Source organism: Sarcophilus harrisii, chromosome 1 (genome assembly GCF_902635505.1).
Source record: "Sarcophilus harrisii chromosome 1, mSarHar1.11, whole genome shotgun sequence".
NCBI lineage: Eukaryota > Metazoa > Chordata > Mammalia > Dasyuromorphia > Dasyuridae > Sarcophilus > Sarcophilus harrisii.
The window spans coordinates 298,351,320-298,371,906 of record NC_045426.1 but is presented as its reverse complement, the minus strand read 5'-3'; positions in this window follow the sequence as shown (position 1 = coordinate 298,371,906).

The window sequence follows — 20,587 nt, the reverse complement described above, 5'->3', positions numbered from 1 at the left end:
TGTGAGACTAGAGTCCTGTCCAGTCAATTATACTCTCCAATTAATAAAATATTGAAAAGCTCTCTAATCTCTCTCCTGCCTCAGTTTCTCCGGCATTACAACATGACTAATGTGGAAATATATTTAACATGATTGTACACATACAACCTACACAAAGCTTGATGCCTTAGGTAAGGGAAAGGGTGAAAAATCTGGAACTCAAAATCTTACCAAAAAAATATTGAAAATTATCTTTCCACGTAATTGAAGAAATATAAAATACTATTTAAGTGAAAAAAATTACCTTGCTTTCTTTACTTTCTATGGCATATAAATATTGTATTTATCTATGTAAATGCTGTTATCTCCCTTTGATTAAGATGTAAGCTTTTTGAGGACAAAAATTGTTTCATTTTTGTATCTCTGGTGCCTTTCTTAGTCCACTTCATAATTACACGAAACAATTTATAATCAAATTCAATACAGTGCAGCAATACAACAAAAGGTACTTAATCTCAGGTACTTAGTCAATTCATGTCACATTGACTTTTGTTAAGCACCATAGGTGTTTAATGAATGTATGTTGCATTAAATTTAATTATAAGCTCACAGATATTTAAAGTTGGCAGGGATTTTAGAAATCATTAAGTCCAACATAGAATTTGGAAGCAGGAGTTAATCTCTCATATCCTGTCTGTGGGATATTCTTTGTTACAAAATGTTTGTAGGAAAAATTCCAAAATGACATAGCAAACCCATTAAATAAGCCATAATGTACAAATTCTGTGGGTTCCTAAGAGTCTGGTGGTCACAAAAGAATGCAACTTCTACATTTTTCTGTGACTGTCAAAAATGCCACGAGCCCAAAGAAACAAGGAGACTACTTGTAGAGGGCTGGAACTTTGGAGAAGTGTACTTGAAACAAGGATTCTTACAACAAGGTGTTAACTCAGTGTGATTGATGAGATGCTGGTTCTCTAGTTCACACATACTCAGTATGATGTATTGATGTAAATGTAATAGAGTATTTAAGGGCTGAGAGAACTGGAGACAAGAGTCAGTCAGTCAGAGTGAACAGACTATGAAGGAGACAGACTGTGAAGGAGATAATAAAGACTTTAGACTCTATTCCAGACTATCCTTGTGGTGATGATCCTGCTGAGATCAAGGCCCATCCGGAGGACTTCCAGAAAGCTAGCATTGTCATTAATTACATCTACTGAAATAATTCTACTATCCTATGACAAGTCACTTGGAACATCAGTTTGTTATCACAGAATATATATGTTGTTTAAAAAGAAAAAAAACTGGGATCACTGGAAAGTGATGTAAACTCTTAAGGTTCATTTTTTAAGAGCAAGACTGTCTTCTTTCTGTAATAAGCTAAGACAAAAAAAAAAAAAAAAAAAAAAAAAAGACACCATAACATCATAGATTCAAAGCTAAAGCTGGAATGCACTTCAGGATATTTAGACCAACCCTCTAATTGTACATATGAGTAAATGGAGGCCTAGGGAGTTTAAAGTTAAGAAACAAAGTTTTGTTGTTTCTTGCTTTAAATATTTTAGAATATATAGTCTATCTTCCTTTTTTCCAGTTCACTATGGGAAACGAAGCTAATAGTTGTATGCATTGCTGAGTCAAAGAGTGTACAACAGTTGTATAATTCTAAAATTAGAATTTTACACAATTCTAATTGTGTAATTATTATACAATAATTATTTGTGTAGCACAATTATTATTTCATTTGAGCTTTCAAAAAAACCTGTGAGGCAAATGCTATAATTAACCCCATTTTATCTATGAGGAGACTGAATCTCAGAAAATCTTTTTTTTTTTTTTTTTTAATATGGCTATCCAACAGCTATTATCTAGAAAGCTGATTTTTAGACATGTTACTTTCTATCCATTTTATTTGTTGATACAGCATGAAACCCATTCTCTTAAGAAATATTGTCAAGAAATATGGAAATATGTTTAAAATGATTGCACTGTGATGTACAACCTATATCAGATTGCTTGAAGTTTTGAGGAGGGGGAAAATAAGAGAGGAAGAGAAAAAATTTTGAACTCAAAAGCTTATAAAAATGAATGTTGAAAACTATCTTTACATGTAATTGGAAAAATAAAATACTATTGAGGAAAAAATATTTGTCAAGGTGCAAAATAGAAATATCCAAATCCAACCCTTTATCCAAATGAGGATCAAGTCTACATCAATTAGTGATTATAGGCAACTCACACTCAAACAGTTCAAAACTGTACTCAGCATCTTCCCTGGAAAAAACCTGTTCACTCTCAACTTCCCTACCTTAATTGATGACAATACATTTCTAAGCTCTAAGCATCTAAGCATCTAAACTGGAAACTCTTTTGATTCTTCCGTCTCCCTCACCCACTACATCAAAATGGTTGTTAAATCCTGTTATTTCTACAACCACAACATTTCTGTCATTTGACTCCTCTCCATTTCCCCACAATCTCAGTTTCCTTTAATGGTTTCTGAGATCCTTTCCAACTTTAAATATTATGATTCCTTAGTGTTGTGGCCATCTTTAAGAGCTCAAAGCATATAAGCCCTTTGATCTCAGGGGCAAGATGAATGAGGCAAGGAGACTCATAGAGTGTGAAAAGAGCTCCAGTTTATTACGCAGCACAGCCTTGTTAATACACATTTTTGCAAGCACAATCAATGTGTGAACAGTAGACAAACCCTAATCACCATTCAGAGAAGCAGCTCATGGGTTTTGCGGATGCATGGTATCTGCCAATGGAAGAAGAGCCATTCCATCAATTTAGCAGCTTGCTCCCAGGTGAGAGGCCCTGTTCAGTCATTCCTATTCATGTAGCCACTGGCTGTGACCTTCTAACTTACTTATTCCCATGATCACAAATCATTGCTCCTTGCTCAACAAGGGTGTTTCTGCAACGTGGCAGAAAACATTGTGCACCAAAGGTTGAAGTGGCCTTGCTATTCCCTGTTAGTAGAGTCCCATAGCTTAGCACCATAGTAGCTCTTTTTGTATGACAAAGAATTGGAAATTTAGGGCATGATTGGGAAATGGCTGAAGAAGTGGTATATTACTATGATGGAATGTTATTTTGCTATGAGAAATGACAAGGAGAATGGTCTTGTAAAACTTAGAAAGATTTACTTGGACTGATGCAGTGAAGTGAGCAGAACCAGGAAAACAGAAATAGCAATATTGTTTGATGATCCCTTAGCTCTTTTCAACAAATGAGATGATTTAGGCCAGTTTTAATAGTCTTGTGTTGAAAAGAGCCATTTGCACCTAGAGAGAGGATTGTGGGGATTGAATGTGCATTTTTCACTCTTTTTGTTGTTGTTTGTTTGCATTTTATTTTCTTTCTAATTTTTTTCTTTTTTCTTTTTGATCTGATTTTTCTTGGGCAGCATGATAATGTGGAAATACGTATAGAAGAATTGCACATGTTTAACATATATTGAATTACTCGCTGTCTAAAGGAGGGAGTGGGAGGAAGGGAGGGAAAATTTTGGAACACAAGGTTTTGTAAGAGTGAATGTTGAAAATTATCTATGCATATATTTTGAAAATGAAAAGCTTTAATAAAAAATAAATTAAAAAATGAGACTAGAGGAATTAAATAATTTGTCCAACATCACAGAATGTCTGAAACAGCTTTCATATTCACGTCCTCCTTTCCTCAAATCTAGAGCTCTATTGCCTTTCACTAGGATGCTTTTTAATATATGAGAGATGAATTAGTTACCCTTTAAAGAATATCTCTACAAAGTGATTTCAACTTTTAAAAAAACAGAAGAAATCAAGGTTAAGTTATGTAGAGAAAGGATATAGTGCTATCATAAATGCAAAGTAAGGGGGTATGAGGAAAAACATTGATATGCATTGGTTTTATACTTTGGGCAAAGAGAAAGAGCAAATCATCATTTTGTTTATGTCTGTCCTGAGATAATCTCTCTATTGCTCTATGTTGTAATTTTTCCAAATCTAGCTAGTGAAAGACAACTTTGTATCCACCGGCTTTGCTGTGAATGGAATCTTAGAAATGTCATATATAATGTCATCTTTGTTTTTAGACTTGTTTCCTAGGGAGAAAAAGTACTCGTAAAACTCTGGTCTTTCCATCCCCATCTAGGATGTCATTAAACAGCTGTTATTTACTTAGCAACTTACAATAACTGTTGCTTTTGTCACAAAAGATTATTCCTTTGTTTTAAAAAGATGCCATAGCAATTCTATAGAATAAACTTGCTGCTTCCTGCACTGATCAGTAGTTATCAAATTAGAAACCTAAGTGCTTTTTTAAAAGATGAATTGTTCTTTTTTCTTTTTCTTTTTTTGGAGAAAATCTTAAAAGTTCTACACAATTTGATACACACAGATAGGCAATAATTGTGTCCTTTTAAGTTCTGCTTCCTCCCAAAGGTCAAGGCTACCCTTTCTTTTATAGGTTATGTCATCTCTGTCCCTTAGTTTTCCCAACACACTCTTCCCAACCCAGTCTCTTTTGTTTTTCATCCCTTTCTTCTCAGAAGCTCTCATGTATATATATCTCATGTATCCTTCTGTATTTTGAAAGTTAGTTCTGCTGTCATGCTTCTAGGGTATGTCTCATTGGTCTAAAGATTTTGTTTTGAAGTTTGGTTATTCAAGAAACCAAGAACAGTCCTGGTGGCAGTGTCAGAAAAAAGAAGAGAACTTGAATGAGATTACAAAGATAGAAAAAAATAGGACTTGACAATTGAGTAGATATGGGGAGTAGGAGAAAAGTGAGGAATCAAGAATGACATATAGGAAAATAGTGTTACCCTTGATTGTAATGGGGAGGTTAGGAGGGTTTTTGAAGGAAAGATTATGAATTTGGTTTTAAATGTGTTGAGTTTAAGATGTCTACTAGACATCCAGTTAGATATTAGCAATAGATAGCCAATATCTATTAGCCAATAGCCAATAGATAGCTGATAGTTGGAGCTACAAGAATGTAGGTGAAGAGAAAGATAATGATGATGGTGGTTATTTTTATTCTTGTTGTTGAGTCATTTTAATCATGTCTTACTCTTTGTACCCCATTTGGAGTTTTCTTAGCAAAGAGATTGGAGTGTTTTCCATTTCCTTCTTTAGTTCATTTTTTCTTTTCTTTCTTTCTTTTCTTTTTTTTTTTAAATTAGAGCTTTTTATTTACAAAACATATGCATGGGTATTTTTTCAACATTGACCCTTGCAAAACCTTGTGTTCCAAATTTTCCCCTCATTTCCCCTTCCCTCCCCTAGATGGCAAGTAATTCATGTTAAATATGTTAAAATATATGTTAAATCCAATATATGTATACATAGTTATAAAGTTATCTTGCTGCACAAGAAAAATCAGACCAAGAAGGAAAAAAAAAAAAAAAACTTAAGAAATAAAATGCAAGCAAACAACAACAGAATGAATTGGACCAGCTACACCCAGCAAAAGAACTCTGGGAGATAACAATGAACTACTACATAGAATTCCCAATCCCTCTATTTTTGTCCACTTGCATTTTTGATTTTCTTCACAGGCTAATTGTACACTATTTCAAAGTCCGATTCTTTTTGTACAGCAAAATAACTGTATGGACATGTATACATATATTGTATTTGACTTATACTTTAACATATTTAACATATATTGGTCAACCTGCCATTTGGGGGAGGGAGTAGGGGGAAGGAGGAGAAAAGTTGGAACAAAAGGTTTTGCAACTGTCAATGCTGAAAAATTACCCATGCATATATCTTGTAAATTAAAAGTTATATAATAAAAATTTTTTTTAAAAAAAGAATCTGCATTGATGATAATGGAATTCATGGTCACTGATGAGATCCCTAAGCAAAATAGTACGAGAGAAAAGAAGAGAGCTCAGGACAGATCCTCATGGTTATCGGGTGTGTTTTAGATGAAAATCCAGCAAAAGAAACTGAAAGAAAAGCCAGCAGTAAGAGGAATGTGTATCCTTAAAAACTTAGAAAGAAGAGAATATCAAGAACTACATGATTAACAGAAAGAAAAGCTAAGACAGACATCAAGAAAAGTTAATGTCATATAGGATAGTATAGCTGAGTGACAGATTTTTGAAAGACTAGAAATGTATAAAAAGACTGGGACAGTAGAAAGGGTCCAGATTATGAAAGGCTTCAAATGCCAAACAAAGAAGTTTATATGGAACCATTGAAGTTTCATGTCAAATTAGCCTTTTTTTCCCCCCTTTCTCTCTTCTCTCCCAAAAAAGCTCACTTAAATTATTTATGTCCAAAGACCTCATAAGAGAAAAATGGTATCCCACCTCCGCTTTAAATCAATTGAGTAGTCTTCAGGAAATGGAATGGGCCAGAGGTAAGGAGGTTCTAAAATAGTGAACAACACAAGAGCAAAAGGAGGAAACAAATTGATAATTTTATTACAACCTGGGAACTGAGGGGAGGCACTTTAAGAGCAACTGCAAATAGTTTGTGTCCCATCTTATGATGGAATCATCAGAATAAAAAGTATATCATTTAAGTTAGAGATATAATTCAATCTGTAGCTGTTCAAGGGAATTCTACTTTAGTAACAAATATTTGAGTAATAATTTTTTTTCATTGCATAGTTCTAGAATTTATTTATTTATTTAATATTTTCTCCCAGCTACATTCATACAAAACAAAACATACACACATACAAGACAATTCTTTTACATTTGTTTTTAAGATTTTTTGACTTTGAGGTTTTCTCCCTTATTCTCACTCACATTAAGAAAATACATGTGAAGTTATGCAAAACATTTCCATAACAGTCAAGTTATAAAAGAAAACATAGATCTCCTACTCTAATGAAAATAAAAACCTTCAAGAAAAGTTAAGTTAAAAAGAGAGAGATAGAGAAAAAGAGAATGCTTCAGTCTGTTTTCAGACACAATCAGTTCCTTCTCTGAGTTTGGATAGGATTTTTCATTATAAGTACTTCATAGTAGTTATGGATGATTGTATTACTGGGAATAGCAAAGTCATTTACAGCTGGTCATCCCAGAACATTGCTATTATTTTGTATACAATATATTTCATTTTATTCATGAAGGACTTGCTAGGTGTTTTTTTTTTCCTGAGAGCATCCTGCTCATCATTTCCCAGAGAATGATAATATTCTATCACAACACATACTACAATTTATTGAGCCATTTTCCAATTGATGGTCATCCCAAAAGCTGGGGTTTTTGGGTTTGTCAAACACTAAATTGCTATAGTTATTGCCTATTTTGTCCTGTGAACCTAACCTATTCCACAGATTGACTATTCTATTTCTAAGCCAGTACCAAATGGTTTTGATGACTACTGCTTTATAATATAGTTTTAGGTCTGGCACAGCTAGGCCACCTTCATTAACTTTTTTTTTTCATTAATTCCCAAAGGACTATTTTTAAAGCATGGGGTTAATCATGTCTCTTTCCCACTTTGTAAAGTTCAGTGGTTCCCTATCAATGCTAGGATCAATTACAAATATCTCTGGTGCTTAAAACCCTCATCCTGCTCCAAATCATCTGTTCAGCCTTTTTATATAATACTCCCAAGAATACACTCTACAATTGACATTTTTGCAGTACCTCACAAATGACACTCCATTTCAAACTCTCTATATCTTTGTGCTGTCTGTATCTCATTCCTAGGATGCATTCTTTCTTTATTTCTACTTCTTAGGATCTCTAGTTTCCTTCAAAGTTAAGCTTATACAGCTACTCCTACATAAAACCATCTCTGACCTTCCTTCTTCCTGCTAGAACCTCCCTACCTTCATATTATTGCTTTGAATCATGTTGGCTGACTAGAAAATTCTAGTTTTAAGAGGGGTCTCTCCCCTTTTTTTTATTGTGTATTTTTACTAATTTTAGAGGGGACATGGATTGTTTTTACATTTCCTTTGTATCCCCAGCACCCAGTTCAGCACCTGGCATGATACAGTGAATAGAATGCTGGGCTCTTTTGGAAAGACCTGGGTTCAAATTTTATTAATAGTGAGACTTTGGGGAAGTCACTTAACTTTTATGTACATCATTTTGCTCATGTGTAAAATGAGTAATTTGGACTCTTTGGCCTCTAAGTTCCATTCCAGTTTTGGAATTATGATATTGTGATATAGTAATTGCTTTAATAAATGCTTGTGGATTGATTGGTTAATTATAGATCCCTTAACATGTTGTCTATTCTATAGAAGACATTCAAGAGATAATTGTAAATTCATTTATCAGAAGACTTGAGCTGTGGTCCCATTTTTACTAGTTAGAAGCCACATATTCTTGGCTAGACCTCTTCAAGTCTTTGCATGTTAGGCTTCTCATTCTCTAAAACAAGGGAATTATAATAAATAGTCTCAGGATCCTTCTAACTAAGATATTCTAAGGTTCTATGTAGGGATATATTGGAGCTGCAGTAAGGTAAAAGTCAATCCAGTTTCCAGCCTAAGTCTGGAACCAAAATGATGAGAGTGGGGAACCACTAGTACAGGGAACCACTTGGGCAGTGAACCAATTTGTGGTCTGTAATGTCCGGGATAGCTTTCTTGGAGGTCCTTTGGATGGGCCTTGGTCTCAGCAGGATAGTTAGCTTTATTCTGGAGTCTTAAATCTGAGATCAATCACACTCACTCTCACACTCCTTCGCTCAGTCTCTCCTCCACAGTCAGTCTGACTCTGACTGACTCACTTTTTATCTTGGTGGAGGAGTGGAGGAGTGCAGGAGTCAGGAGAGCCACCAGGAGGATGGTCAAAGATAGAATGTCTTATTTCCAGTTCTTTTCAGCCCTTATATATCTTAGTACAATTACATCATTACAACATACTATGTATGTGTGAACCAGAGAACTATTACATCACCATACTAAGTACTAAGTATATATGTGAACTAGAGAACCATTATCTCATCAATTCCACTGAGTTAACACCTTGTTTCAAGTATACTTCTCCAGAGTTCCAGCCTTCTACATCTCTTGCAGTAGGCCGTGAATGGCCACTGCATTTTCAGCATGGATGAGATAAGAAGATAAAAATCTCAAAATAAGAGAGGGGGAAAGAGGATGATGAGGAGGAGAAAAGAATGGAGAAAGAGAAGAGAGTAGAGGAAGAAAAAAAGGAAGGAGGGGGATAAGGAGGAAAAGGAGAGGGGCAAGAAGAAGATGAGAAAAAGGAAATAGTAAGAAAGAAAAGGAAGATGCAGAAAAAGAGGGGAGGAAGAAGAGGAGTATGGGAAGAGAGGAAGTAAAGTATAGAAGGAGGGAGAGGAGGGAGGGAAAAGAGAGATCAGTTCAACGTTCTGAGGAAAGAACAGTTAATTTTGCCATTCCTATTCTTCAAACTAAAAGAAGCAAGTTGGGAACCACAGAGCAATGTGATTTATATCTTTGACATGAGTGCGATTGATGCAGTTAGTGGCAGTGAAGAGAATTGTGGGAATCCCCTCTTTGGTCAGAGATGCAGGTCCAACATGAAAGAATTCATGAACCTAAAAGTCTGACTGGCAAAAGGAAAGTTTATTGTTGACTGAGAAGCCAGCTTTGCTAGGAAGACAGACTTTTGAGTGGCAAGAAGTCCTGGCAGAGAAATAACAAAAGATTATCACTGAGAAGAGAATATCTTCACAGAAGGCAGGAGTCCTGCTAGGCAGCTGTGCCAAGAGGAGAGGTCCCTTGGCAAAGCATAATTCCTACTTCAGACTTCTGCAAAGATATGAGTTTAAAATTATCTTTTTTATAAGAAATCTGAGACTGGGATTTCTATTGAATGAGATTCCTTCAATGTTGTCACTGCTCCCAGGTCCAGATCTCCAGCTGAATGAGACCACTTAAATTCAAGCTAAGTAGGGAGTGGTCCTGAGCTAATCTTAATGAAACCACTTAACTGCCCTGAAGGGTGGGTCTCTGTCAGAGGAGAGTTTCAAAGTTCACCCCAAAAGTCAAGGCGGATAGTTTCAGGGTTCACCCCTATCACAATGAACAAACTGAGCATTGCCAAAGAAGTGACAAAATTCAGGTTTAATTGCTCTGACATTTACTCCAAAGCAGCTGGAGAGCCCCATGATGAATGAGGAAATATGACAAGATTCAAAGATAGCAAAACATGAATAAGCCATGAATGTTATTCTTGGAATTCTCATAAAAGTGACAGCAGTTAATTAAGGAGCAGTGAGCTAGAAACTGTAGATGATTCCACCTAATGAGGGGAACTTGATTATTATAAGAGCATATGAATAGTATATAACAGAAGGAAATATAGCAAATTTTATTTAGCCTGGAGACTTGATGAGTCAGAAAGAAAATGATACATTTGTGTTGAAGTATTTGAAAGACTATCCTATAGAAGAGGGAGGGATTTTTCTGTCATCCCAGAGGAAAGAACCAGGATCAATGGGTGGAAGTTTTAAAAGAATTGGTATCAGAAAAAGGGGAAAAAAGCAAAAAATATCCTAATAGATATAAATGAGCTGCCTTGAAAAGTGGCATATTTCCCTTCCTTCAAGGTCGTTAAGCAGAAGTTAGATATATGTATATCAAGTGTTATAATAGGAATCAGCCTTGGTTTCCTCATCTGTAAAATGGGAATAGTAATAATAGTACCTACTGCATCCATCTGTGAAGATCAAAGTAATATATAAATACTAGCTATTATTATCTTTAACCATCAGATTTATTATCTTCTTTCAACATTCAACTAAATTGAAATGAGCTTGGAAGTCATGAGTTATTGGGTCATAAGTTCATAGATCTAAAGCTGGAAGTGTTATGCCACAGTTCCCTTTTAATGTCCTGACCCAGTTTCTCCATTGTCCTATTTAGTTACTCTACCTCAGGTTATGACCTTTCCCTCTTAATGTTTGATGAGATAAAGATTTTATATCTTTAGGCTATAATCATTCCATGTTTGACAGGATGAAGGTCTATCCATTTTAGACATGATTAGAATATCAGTAACCTCTCCAGTACCTCCCTCCATTGTGTTATCCTAGGTGCTTCCCCCCATTAGGTTACCCCCATCCAGGTACCTCCCCCATTATGTCATTGATCTTATAACCCTATAAAAGAATCTTGTATCCGACATTCAGGGCTGGATTCTTTGAGATGATAGCCTCATTCAGCCCTGGGACCAACCATGGATCCATTTGGTCCCAGTAAATCTCTCCCATTTAATAAATTATTAAATTGTTCTCTAATCTCTGTCTTGCTCAGTTTCTCTGGCATTACAGAAGGAACTTTAGAAACCAAAGAATCAAACTCCCTCATTTTACAGACAAATAAATTGAGGCCCCAAAAAGTTAAGTATTTTTTCCATGGATCACTCAGTGAGTAAATTTCTGAATTGGGATATGAAATCGAGGTCTTCCTAACTTCTAATCTAGCTACTATTCCTCTATACCATGCTGACACAAGTATTCAAATGCCAAAGATCCTGAAGGAATTGTTTGGAGTTTATTTACTCTTACAGAGACATAGAGGCCTCCAATTCTGAGGGCAACAGTGGACCAAAGAAATATGAAGTTCTGTTACAGTTAGTCAGAATTCTGATTTTTAGCATTGGAATATCAAAGAAAAGATTTACATGCCAAAGAATAGCAGAGGTGAGTAAATTATTTGCATTTCAAAGAGACACAGACTAAGGGCAACAATTACTACTTAAGGAATAGGATAAGAAAAGGAATCAGGATCTTCCTTCTCCCTTATCCTCCTCCCCTAATATACACACATTCAATCAGTTGTTAATCTTATCAGTTACAGTTCCAAAAATATCTTTCCTATCCATATCTTCCCTTCTACTCAAATAGCCACCATGATAGTTCTATTTTTTTTTTTTTTATTATTACCTTTCCCCTAAACTATTGTAATAGCATAACCAGTCTCCTGGACTCCATCCAATCTCATCCCATTTCTTATTCATCCTTTACATAGCTTCCAAATAAATCTTCATCTCACCATGTCAGTCTCAAACTCAAAAAACAAAAGACATATGTGACTCAGTTTAACTCAATCCAAATGAAAAGATGTTTATTAAGTAGTGCTAGACACTATGGATACAAAGACAAAAAATGAAAATCAACTCAGCCTTTAAGGAACTGACATTCTGGAATGGAAATGATATATTCACAAATAAATACAAAATGTCTACAAACTGATTGAATTGGAAGGGAGGAGAAAGACCCAATAACTTACAGGGATGAAAAGGCTCTTATACTGGAGGCAAGACTCAAGCTAAATTTCAATAAAGCTAGGAATTCCAAAATGTGGAGATGAAGGAGAGAACATTTCAGGTTGTCACTCGTTTAAAGACAAGGAGTCTGAAGATGGGATATGGGATATGAGAAACAGAGCAAGTTGGCCCATTTGGCCAGAATATCAAGTATGTTGGGGAGAAAAAAAGTAGCTTACGTGGTGTAGTGCATGGAGAGCTGTGCCTTCTCATTGAATTCAAATCTGCTCACAGATACTTACTAGCTGTGTGACTGTAGTTAAGTCACTTGGCTTTGTTTGTCTTAGGTTCCTCCTCTATAATATGAGTTGGAGAAGGAAATAGCAAACGGCTTAAGTAATGGGGTCAGGAAGAGTCCAATATGATTGAAACTTCTCAATAACAACAAATGTGGGGGCAATGTGAAATCAGGAAAGAAGAAGATAAGGATTCCTTGAGAAGGTAAAAAAGGAAAACATTCCAGATATGGTGGACAGCAGTCTCTGCAAAGACAAAGATATGAGATGAACTATTGTGAACCCCAGTGATGTCAAACTCAAATATAAACAAGGCCATTAAACTCTAACAAGTCTTTCATAATTTAGATCCAATCCCTCCTTTCTCCCTCCAATCTTTCACTCTACATTTCAGCCAAACTAGCTTCCTTCCTGTCCCCTGTACGTGTTCATGTTACATCCTTGTGCCTTTGCAGAGGCTATTGTTCACCACCCTTGGAATGCTCTTCTTTGCTCCTCACTTATTTTACATAAAATTCCTATGGTTTTTTTTTTTTCAAAAGAGTGCTTCAGTATTACTTCCATCACAAATATTCCCAATTCACTTAATTGTTGGTGTTCTCCTTCTACCCCACAGTAATTTATAGTTATTCTCTACATGTTGAATATGTGTTTTGCTGTATACATGTTATTCTCTGCACCACTACACCCAATATACTGAAAATGTTTTGAAGACTGCTTCTTTTTTTTCTCTCTCTCTCTATACCCAATGTTCAGTGTCTAGTATATAATACATGTTTGATTCTATCTATATTTATTGATAATAGGGTTACAGAGATTAAAAAAAAATGAAGCAGGTTCTACTTTGGAGTTTACATTTTATTAAGGCAAAAAATATTTACCTTAAAAGTAACAAAGAGATATGAAATAAATTCAAATTAATTTTAAGGAAGTAGGAGGAGGGAAATCAAGAAGGTAAGAGGTGGTGCTTCAGCTGAACTTTGAAGAAATCTAAGGGGTAAAGGTGTGGAGAGAGTGAATTCCAAACATGTTCCATCTGAACAAAAGCATGGAGATAGGAATTGGAATGTTGTGGATGAAGAATCAAGGACATCAGTTTGGCTGGAATATACAGCATATCTTTTATACATAAATGCCAAAAGATGGGCATTGTGCAGAGAAATATGTCCTAAGACTGGATCAGTAGCAAAAGGTGAGATAACATCATGGTACATTCCTTTTTTAAAAAAAATCTCTTCACAAAAAATAAGGAGTCTTTCACATAGGACTGAGAATGAAGAAGATAGCAAGGAAATGTGGTGTTGAGGTCAATAGATGAACAGACCTTGGTCGCTATTTAATTTTCCCATTTGCTGAGGACACACTCTATTTAAGAACAAAGTGCTACAAAGCCATGGCAGGGAGTAGGAGGGAAATTGGGGAATTTTTTTTTTTTGTCATGGATAAAAGACCATTTCTCTCTCTCTCTCTCTCTCTCTCTCTCTCTCTCTCTCTCTCTCTCTCTGGTTTTCCTTATAGTCAAAAGTATATATATGGTAGCAACCCATATGAGAATTTGGTCAAATAGAAAACAAGAAAGCACATTGTGACCCATTCCCTCTGTCCTTAAAGCACAGAAGCCAAATGGGATTTCACACATCCCCAAGCCTTCAAATTATCACAGCAGAGGAGTAAGGTGTGATTCTGAAAAGCTGGCAAAACATCTGGGGACTCACTGTTGGCCCTAAAGGAAGGAAGGGAATTAATTCCCCAAGAGTGGAAACAAACAGTAAGTAGTCAATCAGCTGGTGACCATCCTTCAAGTAGCTTCCAAGAAAATTTGAAAGGACAGAGGGAAAGTGGAGGAATCACACAGCAATCCACAATGCCCATGTGCTCTTAAGATCTTAGAGTATGAATGGAAAGATAAGACTTTTTATGAATGGGATGGAGATTGGATATGGGATTTTATTTATATATGGCACTTCTTGATGAGAGAACTCTCCACCAGTGTAGGAAATTTATAGCTTTACAAAGGTGCCAAAAAATATGTAATAATTATGTTTGTGTCCAAGTATGCAGAGTAATTCTGGCTGAAGGATTAGAAAAGACATCATAGAAGGGGTGGTACTTGAGCAGTACTTTGAAACATGGTGAGAATTTCAATAGGTTGATTATTATTGATATCATAGATGTCAAGCTGGAAAGGACATCAGAGGTCATTCATTCCAAATATTCATTTTAAAAACAAGGCAATTGAGACCCAAGGAAATTAAGTTTTATGCCTAAAGTCACACAAGTAGCAATAATACCTGGACACTCGTATGACCAAAATAGCATTACTTCTTACATTACTCTCCTCTTTCTCTTTAAGGGATCAAACAGCTTTTCACTAAGAGCCTGTGGTAGCACTGAAAATGGTTTATCACATCTATCAGAGGATGGTTATGCAAATTGTGCATACGTTGCTATAACAGAATATTACCATGCTGTAAGAAACAATGAATACGAAGAAATCAGACAAATGTGGCAAAACTTACTAGAAATGAAATAAGCAAGGAAACAATATCCATAATGACAACAACAATGTAAATGAAAAGCAAACATAAAATATTTGAAAATCAATGTTGCAAAATTACAAAGAATAAACATGACCCCAAAGCAGAGATATGAGATGATACCTTCCCTCCACCCACCCCTTAGTTCCTTTGCAAAGGTGTAAGATCCACAGATATAGAATATTGCAGATAATGTTAGATTTATTTGTATACTAATCAGTTTTGCTGGATTTTTTTCTTCCTCCTTTTATTTTTTATTTTAAAAAATTCTTTGTTATAGAGGATGGGACTCTGCAGGGAAAGAAACAGAGAAATATTTATAGATGATATAAAAACCAAATATATTAAAAATCTATTTTTTAAAAAAAGAATGTTACTTCTCAGTCTTTGCATCTGGTGTGTTATTATGATGTAAGGACAGCCAAAGTTTAAAAGCCAACAACAACAACAACAGCTGCATAGTATCTTAGCCACTCCTGGTCTCTCTAGGTGCTCTAGACTGAGTGTGATGTCATACTTCCAAGACCCATTTCCAGGACTACTTTCAGGTGAATATACCTGCTCATTCAGCAGCTCAGGACAGAACTGACTTTTCCCATTCTATATGTGTTTAGAGAAGACTAGATAATTTTCTACAACCTGCTGGGATAGTTGATCATAGCTGTCAATTAGAAAGTAACCCTAAACCTTTGTCTGCCAGGGTTGCCTTAATTAGGTGTTTGCTTAATTAACACTGCTCCCTTTCTACCTCTCTCAGACTGGACAGAAAGGCTAATGGGAACAAAAAAATGCTGGTAACACTTTTCTAAATCTCCTTCTTTCCAGCTGAAACATAAAGTAAAGCAGAGCCTGCTTCCCTTTCATCTGTTTATAACCAGAGTGTTTCTCATTTCCTTTCTTACAAAAGTGGCAACTTTTACTGCCATTTTCCTGAAAGCATTTTCTTGTCAAATAAATTGAATTTCCCCCCCCTTAATTATATTCTTTTTATTTCTCCATGGCTATTTCTGAAGGACCATTTATGTACTGTTGCCTGTGAGTGCATGGTACCCTCTAGTCCTAGCCTTTTCCTCATCTGTAATACTGATGGGTGACCTGAAGCACAAAGGAAAAAGTGAAAAAGGCATTTAGTAGCCATATTCCATGTAGTGGTTTTTACTATAGGGGACCATCTTACCCTATAAACTGAGAAATGAAAAGCAAGCCTTTAACTACAGGAAATCCCTTATTTTCTGTCTTCTTTGTGCATGTATAGAACAATTGTGGTTTTGTATTTTAACAAGAAAACAATGTTTGCCTTTCATTTCCAGCTTTGCTGTAATAGCTTTTAGGAGGATTGTGGTAAAAACTAAAATGTGCCACTTTCCTGCCCCTGACAGCTCTCCTACACATGCATACTGAGTTTGGAGTACACTATTCCCACTAGACGCCTAGGTCACTTTTGGAAGGAGATGCCTGTTTTGATTGCTGGGTTTTATTGAATTTCCGTGTGATATATCCCTCTTTCCCCCTTGCAGTGGTTCATTCCTCAGGACTTAATTCTTGACCCTCTGCTCTCTTTCTCTACATTCTTTCTCCCCAAGAATAGATACTGTCTTAGAATTTAATCCATTATACTTTTATTGATGATCCTCAAAGAGATATCTTAGGTTTCTCAATCGTCAGGCTTATATCTGCAAATGATTATATAACTCCACTTAAATATCTATTGAATCTTTTTTATTTTGAGAAAGTGAAGAATTAAAGGAGATAGCAATGGGAAAGGTAAAAAAGAAAGGGACAGGAAGGGAAAGACAGGAATAAGAAGAACAACAATGAAGCTTTTTTTTTAATTCACAGAGGAAAATGAAGTTTCAAAAGGAAATACACCTTTGGTTTTGGAACTAACATGATGACTTAAGTATGAACTTTGATAAACAAGCTATAATGTATATTTGTGGATTTATATATAACCTGCTTCTTTGCTTTTCTTTGAATATAGGAGAATGGTGTTTTTGTGTGTGTCTTTGTCAATTTCAAAATAATTTTTTTAATTACTCATATCAAAAATGGAACATCTCTTTTCCCAATTTAATTGACTCTTTTATTCTATCAGTGGTAACAGCATTTCCACATTTTGTCATACTCAAAAATTTTAATTTTTTACTCTTCTCTTTTTTTCTTTTTTAAACTTTTAGCTAGCTGATGAGAAGCAGTGTGGCATAGTATATAAGGGGCCAGGCCCTAAGACTTTGGTTCAAATCTTACTTCTTGCATATATTGACTATGTAGTTCTGGGCAAGTCACTTAACCCACACATGTACCCAGGCAACTTTGTAAGAATAAACTGCAGAGAAATATCTATATCTATATGGGCAGTTAGGTTTCTCATGGCCGCTAGGTAGCTCACTGCACAGAATGCCAGCCAGGAGTCAGAAATAACTCATTTTCCCGAGTTTAAATATGGCCTCAGACACTAGTTGAGTGACCCTGGGCAAGTCATTCAACTCCATTTGTTTCAGTTTCTTCATCTGTAAAATAAGCTTGAGAAGAAAGTGTCAAATCATTCTAGTATCTTTTCCAAGAGTCCCAAATAAGGTCATGAAGACTCAGACACAACTGAATGGGTTGAACAATTTCACTGGTAGGGAAGTTTTCATCTTTGGGAGTTTCCTTACACATCAATTTTTTAAAATAATTATAATTTTTTATTGACAGAACCCATGCTTGGGTAATTTTTTACAATGTTATCCCTTGCACTCACTTCTGTTCTGACTTTCCCCCTCTCTCCACCCCCTCTCCCAGATGGCAAGCAGGCCTATACATGTTAAATCACATCCAATTTTTTAAAAAATCAAGCTTGCAAGCAAATCCTGTTGATTCTTGCACATACTTTTCAGGCCTTTCTCACCACCTTTCAAGACTGTTGCAATCAGAAACTTTCATTTCCAGAACCTAACATTGTAGTGAATCTGAGTGTCCCCAACTGACTCATCACCAAGGAAGTAAGGGGTGCAGTGCCTAGCTATTTACACCTAAAGGTTCTTCTGCTAGTGCTGAGGGCATGCAGGAGTACAAAGACAAAGGATATTTTAAAAAGGAGGGTTATTAATCAGAGCCTGTATTTTTAATTATACTGCTTTGTTGTTAGGTCTTTTGGCCATGTGACATTCTTAGAGTGAGAGTAAGCCTTCTAGTGCATGTGTGGGAAAGGTATTAGCTGAGTTTCCCTAGAAAAAGAATCTCTAAAATTGCTTTGTCTTTGGGTATTTCTTCTGTATGCTGCACAATGGAGAAGCAGCAAAGAGTAAGCAACCAGGGAAGCAGCCCATGTGTGTATATGGAAAGAAGTCTAATGTCTTATAGCTTCACTTCAAACCATTCCTGCATGGTAAGAGGTGAGCTTCAGGATAAAGTGGAGTCTATGATGAGAATGGCTTTCGGAAATAGCTTTGGATGAATTTCTAACATGACATTAGTTTTGAGATTCTATCCTATCAGCCTAAAGCTGCTCTTATACAATCAAAACTTAATTAGAAAGTGAGTGATTGCCCATCACTTGGGGAATAAGTTATAATATGTGAAAATAATAGAATATTATTATTCTACATGAAAATGATGAACAAGTTGATTTTAGAAAGGCCTTGAAAGATTAACATGAATTGATGATGAGTGAAACAAGCAGAACCAGGAAAACAGCAGGATTGTGTGATCAACTATGATAGACTTTATTCTTCTCAGTAGTTCAGTGTTCCAAGGCAATTCCAATAAACTTTGGATGAAAAAAACACTATCCACACCCTGAGAGAGAAAACTATCAAGACTGAATATAGATCAACACATACTATTTTCACCTTTTTTTTTGTTTTTTTTTCTTCTTGTGGCTTTTCCCTTTTATTCTGATTTTTCTGTCCCAACATAACTCATATGAAAATAAATTTCAAAAATGAATGTATATGTATAACCCAAAAATTACTTTACATGTAACTGGGGAAAATAAAAATGATAATTTTTTTCAAAATAAAGTAAGTTAAAGACAAAAAAAGAATTAAGATTTAAAAGTTCTACATGAAAAATTGTCCTTTCTTTCCTGCACTTTGTAGGTCCTGATAGAAGTGGTTCACATACTTACAGAGCAAGTTTAAGAATAGCAAATCTGATCACCAAATTAATATTTCAGTTTATATCACAGTGTAATGCTAGAGAAACTGAGGCAAGATAGAGATTAGAGAGTTTCTAATATTTTATTTGAGAGGGAAAGATTGTGCTAGAGGCAAAACCGGATCCATGTTGCCCCCAGGGCTGAATAAATCTCAAAGTATCCAGCAGCAAATGTGAGTTTCCCACGAAATATATATGACTCTAAGCTTGGGTAGATAGACAAAGGCAGGAGCAGAGTCAGAACATTGAGAGTGGGAATTTCCAGGTAGGGATCATCAGTCCAGTTCTCACAGGTTGGGAGGCAGGACCAGAAATTCTTACAAATTGGGAGTAAAGGAGATAGTCAAACTAGAGCCAGGAAGTCTGGACTTAGAAGATACCAATTAGGTATCTGAGATAGGACACCTGGGGTCTTACCTTTTGGAATGTCAGAGTGGCCAGCTTTCCAAGTCTTAATTATCTCAGTCCTAATGCTTAGGAAAGGGGAGTTGCAACCAGGGGGGTTGAGGCAGAACAATTCAAGGAACTGAGGCAAAGCAAATTAAGGAAACTGAGGCAGAACAATTTAGGGAAACTGAGGCAAAACAACTCAAGGAACTTAGGCAGAGCAAATTAGGGAAACTGAGGCAGGACAATTAAGGAAATTGAGGCAGGATAATTAGGGAAACTGAGGCAGGACAATAAAAGGGAATTGTGGCACAACAATAGTAGATCCCTCCAGTATTACAAGTTGCAGTCCTTACCTAACTCACAATAGATTTCTGCCCATTTTAAAAGGGAAGTGGGATAGACATTTGCCTTTCTTGGTTAAGATACAATAGTTTGTATAAAAGAGTCAGTGGCCTTTGAGATACAAAAATTAGAAAGATGCCACCCTAGAAAGCCCCCATGGAAGAGTGATCTGCAGCTTGTGCCAGGGTGCTGGCCATTTTGGTATGCTGTCATACAAATCAGATGAGAGTCTAACTATTAGGGGAGGAGAAAGGAGAAAAGATATTCATTACTAATTTTTGCTGATGATTTCTGACAACTGAGAAACAGCTTAGATTGGGAAGAAGAAACACTTAATTGTACTTGATGATATAAGTAGAATATTATGGGTCAGAACTCTGAACTTGAAACAAGGATGCTTACAAGATACTAAGTGGAATTGAGGAGACAATGGTTATCTAGTTTAGCATGGTTCAGTATGATTGATTTAACCTACAACAAATAATGGTTTCCTAGTGATATAATGATTGGTTTATACTCAGTGTAGATCATATAAGCTAGGAGCCTCAGCTAGGTAGCTTCAGATCTAGAGGCAGAGGACACAAGAGCTTAAGCTCTCAGAACCAAGGGGAGAAATTCAATTCAAACTTCAATCTTCCTGGTGGCTGGCCTGGTCTCCTGCACTTCCCCCACTAAGACCAAGGCCAGACTGAAAAGCTCTCCAGAAGGCTGCCCAGCATCAGGCAAAGAGATAA